The following is a 6,405-nucleotide window of genomic DNA, read 5'->3' on the forward strand; positions in this document are numbered from 1 at the left end:
TCTGTTTAACAAGGAAAGATCAAATTTGAAGGACAAAGACACTGCAGCAATAAAGAATCTCTAAGTGAGTCAGATTATATTTGGACTTCTGTGTATGTGTGTGTGTGTATCTGTGGCTTAATAGTCTGATACCTCCTTTCTCCTTATCCTGTCACGGTTGAGTGCCGTTTGTCTGTAATCCTTCCTCTCTTATGCAGATGATTCGGCTCTATAAACAAAACATACCCGGAGAAGCTGTCGGTCTGAAAACACAATGAGCTGCAGGTCTTTTCCATCTCACCTGTCCTGACCTGGTCGCCATCTGCCTGCCACTCATATTCACATTACAGAAAAGAAGATGGACTTAAAGGTGAAGGGTGTAATTTATGTGCCGCAAGCATCACCAAAATGAAAAAAAAAAAGGAATAATACTTTCAAACAGGTTTTCAGACCATTCCCCTGTCTGTCATTATTCAGACAAACAGGTTTTCATTCCCTAAATGGTTTAGCCAATGCTTACAAAGCAAAGTTTTGATAGCGCCATTGTGTTTAGACTTCCGGGAGAATCAACCTACCTTAATTTGCATATTAAACTGGACCACCACTTTATCTTTAACCATATAAACCCCACATATATTATTTGATATATGTATTTCTAAGGCCTCAACATGATCGAAACTGAAAAACCTGTTTACACAATCTACAATGCTTTCTGCCCTGTGATTGACAATTACTTTTTTAGTCAGTAAAAGACCTTTTAGTATAACTCTAAACATTTCCACTTTTAGATCATTATACTCGTCTTTTTGCTGTGGGAAATTGAATGATTTTTATACAGTAAATGTAAAAAATAACTTTTAGATTGTTAGTAATATTTCAAGGTGACCTTTTACTGGACTGAAGCAACTTGATTATTCACACATGCAAGTATCAAATATGACAGACTTTTGCGGATGGTTTATTTGAAGATCTCTTTAATAATTATATTGCATTGTTTTGAATAATAAAAAAAAGTTTTTCCTCGAGTGTGAGCTCCTCTATATATTAGCCATAAAAGCCTGAAGCATCACATATGATACAAAACATTTAACACACATGCAAACTTTTTAAAAAGATTTTTAAATTATATCTAAAGTCTAAACGGTTCCATTAAAAAAGACTTTATGGGGTTAAAGTGATAGCTCACCCAAAAATAACATTTTTCACAGCTTCATTCCGTACCTTTATAGCTTGCTTTCTTCTGCAGAAGATAAAAGAAGACATTGATGAATGTTGGTAACATTGACTTCCATTCTATGGACAAAAAAACACAGAGATATTCATTTTCCAAACAAAAAAAGAAAGTCATAAGTTTGGTACGACATGACATTGAGTAAATGACAGATTTTTTTTTTTTTTTTCGTTTACATTTGGCAGACGTTTATCCAAACATACATTGTATTCAAAGCATCCATCTTTTCAGTTCATGCATCCCCTGGTAACTGAACCCATGACCAAGGCATTGTTGGAGTTATGCTCTACTTGTTGAGCTACAAGAACTAACCCTTTTACAACTACATCTTTAACAACAAACAAGTTCAATGAATGCATGATGATGATAATATGACATCAAGGAGAAAAGCAAGGCGGGGGCAAGAGAGAAAGACAGGGAGAAAGAGAAAGTCACCTCCTGACCCTGTTTCTCCTCTCGCTGCCCTTTCACCAGGACAAGCTTAAGAGATGAGACAAAGACATCTCTTTCTCCATCTCTCCAGATTCCTCTCCTCTGCTGACGTCTTCCAGACACAACAATACAGAAAGAGAGACAGACAGAAGGACATGGGGTGAGCGGGCGGGTCTAATTTAGAGCTGCTTTCTTTCTCTTCCACCATCGTTCTGTCTGTAGACAAAGGTTTGCATTCTTTCCTCCTCCAGTCTCCCACCCACTCCTCTTATTCCAGTAAGACGGCAGTAAAACGGACAAAACATATTAGAAACGGAAGATATAAACACATGGGTTGATATGAGGACACTGGCATAACAATATGACTGGCAAACTGGATAAAGGAAAATAGGGCACCCTTCTCAAATGTATTTTGGTCCCCTATAAGATGCTTTACCAAATTGGTGTGCGTATCTTTATTACTTAAAGTCGGGAATGATATCAAAACTGACAATTCTTGTTTTGTATGGAATATTGCAGTATTTGTATTCAATGATTTATCTGTGCACATCTTTCTTTTTTTTTAATTCGCGGGCATTCTTAATAAGGGTGGGGCAACCTGTCACTCACATGACATCACAATAGCAAACCAAAACCATCCAAACAATTCCCGGTGGATAAAATGAAGTCCGTCCTACATTTTTTTTTCTTGTTCAAGAAGCCATTTCACTGGGATATACGTCACAATGTAGGGAAGAAAAGATAAACAAAAAGTTAAACTAGATTAACTGGTGAAAACGTTTAAAATATCAATGTAATGCCATCTGATGCCATCAATGGCACAGTAGATTTTGTATTAGTTTATAGGGGAATGACTAGGTTTGACCATTTACTGCTAAGCAAGCTAGCTAGGAGTAAGTAAACAAGTTAAAAATGCAACCAATGACAGTTTACTCAACTGGAGAAATGTAATGATACACATACACAATGGTCAATGGCTAACAAAAGCAGAGGAATATGTAATTTCCCCTGGTTTCCAAGGTTACAGATCCCTTCTCCATTCTTTTTTTTTTCAGTTCAGATCTACAGGGACTGTGAACCTTATTAGACATTTCCGCAAACATGCCAGTTTAGGCATTTTTGGCCAATTTACTGTAATCTCAGAGGGCATACAACTAAAAACAAAGGGACAAAGAAGAATAAACAACTCAAAGATGAGAACGCATTAAAACAAGGCGATGCAATCGAAGTAACGCTAATGCGAGTATATTAGACAATGCTTGTTTGTTGCATACGGATGGAAATCAAAGAGCATGACCACAGTGTTGACATTGGGTTTGACTTTGACAGCAGGACCAATCAAAATGCACCATCAGCTGAATCCCAAATGAGAGCTATTGGAACACACAGTCTTGACTGACAGCTGTAGAATGAACGAAGGGAAAGAAAGACAGGCTGGAGAAAAACCTGCAAAAGAGAGAAAATTGAGAGTAGATAAGAGACGACTGTGAATGTGTGTGACGCACAGACGCAAAAAAAACAGTATACATGAGAAAAACCGCTGAAGTGTAGACTAATGTGAAATGGAATTGAAATGATTGCATATCTGCTTTATATACTGCTGAAGGAACCTTTACAAATAACTGTAAAAATATGCAAAACCACCGCAAAGATTTGCCTGGGAGCTTTGAAGGGAAGGTCATTTTATGTCAACCATACTGAAACATTATCACTGTTTTATATACATGTAGGTGTTTTACTGGTATTCATATACACACGCTGCGCTAATCATGTCTGTGCTTAACACGACATTTCAAACCACACTTAAAAATTAAGGTTTCTAAAGGGGTTTTTGTAGCGATTGCAATATATAAGAGCCATTTTGCGTTTCCTAAACTAGAGAACCTTACTTTGAAAAGTTCTTAAAAAGAACAATTTTTTTTTCCTTTAGTGTGAAGAACATTTTAATAATCTTTTTCCACTATAAAGAACCTTCAATCCAATGGAAAAACCAAAGCCAAAAAAGAACCTTTACTTTTAGAGTGTGGGCACAACAAAATAAAAAATAATAATTATCAAATTTAGCTAGATCTTTCACACAAGTATTTTAACTTTATTATTATATTTTATTTTTGCAATGGCTTTCTAGTCCCAATGTGGTTTTTGATCATGTTCCACTAACATTTCACAACATAAAAAAGTTGCAATACTTTTAAAATTGTTATTATTTTAAACCAAACAAACTATTAATTCTACTATTATATAATACACATGCTTATCTATTTATGAGTGGTTAAACCAAATACTTTTTGAGGCCATGCAGTGTACATTATATCTGATGACATTAAGCCTATATGTCACCAAACAGAATACACACACACACTCTCTTTAGCCTTAAAACTGTCTGACATCATCAAACTAAATCCATGGACTGTTGCAGAAACACACACACACACACGCACTCCTAATGGCAACAGAGCTGACATTCAGCTGGGTCACGTCGGGACAAAGCAGCGATCTGTCTTTTCTTCCTCCCTCCATTCTACCCTCGGCTCTTGTTCTCACATGGCAGGGATGTCACAGGGAGCACCAAAACAAGGGATGCAGGGAGAGAGAGATGAAGGGATGCAGAGGAGGGGCACAAAATGGAGAACAAAAGCATTGTTTGGACTCAAAGATGAGTTATTGTGCTGCGGAACCGTGTGTTGGAGTAGGAGTGAAGAATTGGACGGAGAGAGAGAAATTTGGGGCCATTGTGGTGTTACACTTTCTCTCTGCCCCCTGTCAATGGAGGAGGACTCGTTTGACACATTCCACCGATTTTCTTGACCTGAAACACTCTCGGGAGTGTTTGAAACTGTTTGCTGATAAGTTAGTATGACACACGCGGCCCTCTGGGTGGTGAGCGGTTTATTTACCCTGAGGAAACAAGACTCTGGCAGCGAGACATTTGAGTTCTTTCACACACATTTTCTATTCCATACTCAAAGAATACAAGCTTAGATCAGTCAAGAATGAAAATTGTCATTTACTCACCCTCATGTCATTCCAAAGTCGTATATCCCTATTTGGATCATAAAAGGGAAAATTGTGAAGATTATGTTAGTCACTCTCCTCCATACAAAACAGGAACCGAAGCTTTCATGTTTCAATAAGAACACTCAAAATAATCATAAAAGTGGTCCATATGACTCACATGCTATATTCCTTTCAGAAGTCATGATTATGTGCATAATGTACAATTGTGTGAGCAAGACTAAAATTTAAAAGGACAGTTAAAAAAATAAAAAATAATCTGTCATTTACTGTCATTCATGTCACACCAAACTTGTATGACTATTTCTTCTGCAAAACAGACATTTTCAAGAACATTTCAAAAATGTTTGGGTGACTGCTCGAACAAGTAAAAAAAGGCCTTCGATGGTTGATTACTCCTCACAAAACACTCAATTTAAGGCTATGCTTAGAATGGAATATTAGCAATTTTTAAAAATAGTATGTGAAAGTACCCAATAATAATAAGCAATAAACATTTTAACATGTGCATTACATTGTCATGTTTTTGTGTACACCTTGTCCTTACTGTTGGCAGTTCAAGCGGAAATAGGAAATTAGAAATAGGAGATCAAAGTCAAGCACATTGGATTATGGGATACACTTCCACGCAAAATGTAGCAGGTCATTTCAGGTACTCTCTGCAAAAATAAAATTCACATATTACTCTCCAGTGTTGGGTAAACTATTAAAAACTCTTCTAGTGAAATAATGCTGAAATAAACAAAACATAAATATTAGATGAACAACTGCCACCTAACTGAAATAAAATGGGTTTAAGTTGAAGAACTAAAATGACTAAATCCATAGTATAAATTAAAGCATATTTTATAAAAAGCACAAAACAATTCCTAAAAGAAACTAAAATGACAATAAAAGCAAATCCAATAATGGTAATAAATACTATAATTATAGATAAATAACTCTCAGTAAACATGCTGCATAGTAACGGTAGTATGCCATTCTGATCCCAGCCTCTAGCATGACTAGATTAGTTCTTAAGATTCCAGTTAATAAAAAAATCATGTGGTTACAACACGGCCCCTTACTAATAAACAGCAAAGTCATTTAGCCAAATGCTTCAAGGCTCTTAAAATCAATGTTCTTATCTGCAATCCAAACCAAGCAAGTAACATTCACCTCATGGGCCATTTTAATGAGCACTAACGGTTGAATTATTAATACTGTATTAATTTCACATTAATTAAACTCGTATTAATTCATTGTAATTCCTCTCTAAAAGACTTAAACAGATGGATGGAGCCTCTCCCATGCACACTCACTATTACAAAAGTGTCAAAGCAACATTTTAAAATTCTCTTTACAGTCTTAACTCAGACAGAGGCAGTGTCAAAACCTGCCAGGCTCATTTCAGAGAGGGTGAGCAAATAGTGAGGAAAAGAAAGGGAATTCTTTGAAGGAAGAGATGGAGAGTACAAAACCGAGTGATGGAACGAAAGAGCTGGATAATTAAATTTTCCATCTTTGGTCACTGACAATAGAACTATTGACCATCAATTCATTGGAAACCCGCTATGCTAAAGACACACTTCAACAATAAAGCACTCACATGATCATCTGTGTTTAGACGCACTTAAAACAGCATATTATTAAACTGGAATCCGTAAGCTTATAAATGTGTGACACTAGACCACGAACAGAAAAAAAACACACATGTGATTGCATGTGAAGAACACAAAACAGACAAAAACCGTGGTGACAAATACCCA

General features: G+C 36.3%; 1 long non-coding RNA gene across 1 annotated transcript; it reads right to left on the reverse strand.

The window, feature by feature from the left end:
- Window positions 1-8: 8 nt before the first annotated feature.
- Window positions 9-1,631, reverse strand: LOC130091935 (uncharacterized). Its single transcript, XR_008807879.1, has 3 exons — window positions 1,414-1,631; window positions 1,201-1,272; window positions 9-208 (listed from the first exon to the last, which is right to left on the reverse strand). It is a non-coding gene; the product is annotated as an uncharacterized LOC130091935 (long non-coding RNA).
- Window positions 1,632-6,405: the final 4,774 nt, after the last annotated feature.

Source organism: Rhinichthys klamathensis, unplaced genomic scaffold (genome assembly GCF_029890125.1).
Source record: "Rhinichthys klamathensis goyatoka isolate OS25496 unplaced genomic scaffold, OSU_Roscu_1.1 h1tg000008l_1, whole genome shotgun sequence".
Taxonomy (NCBI): domain Eukaryota; kingdom Metazoa; phylum Chordata; class Actinopteri; order Cypriniformes; family Leuciscidae; genus Rhinichthys; species Rhinichthys klamathensis.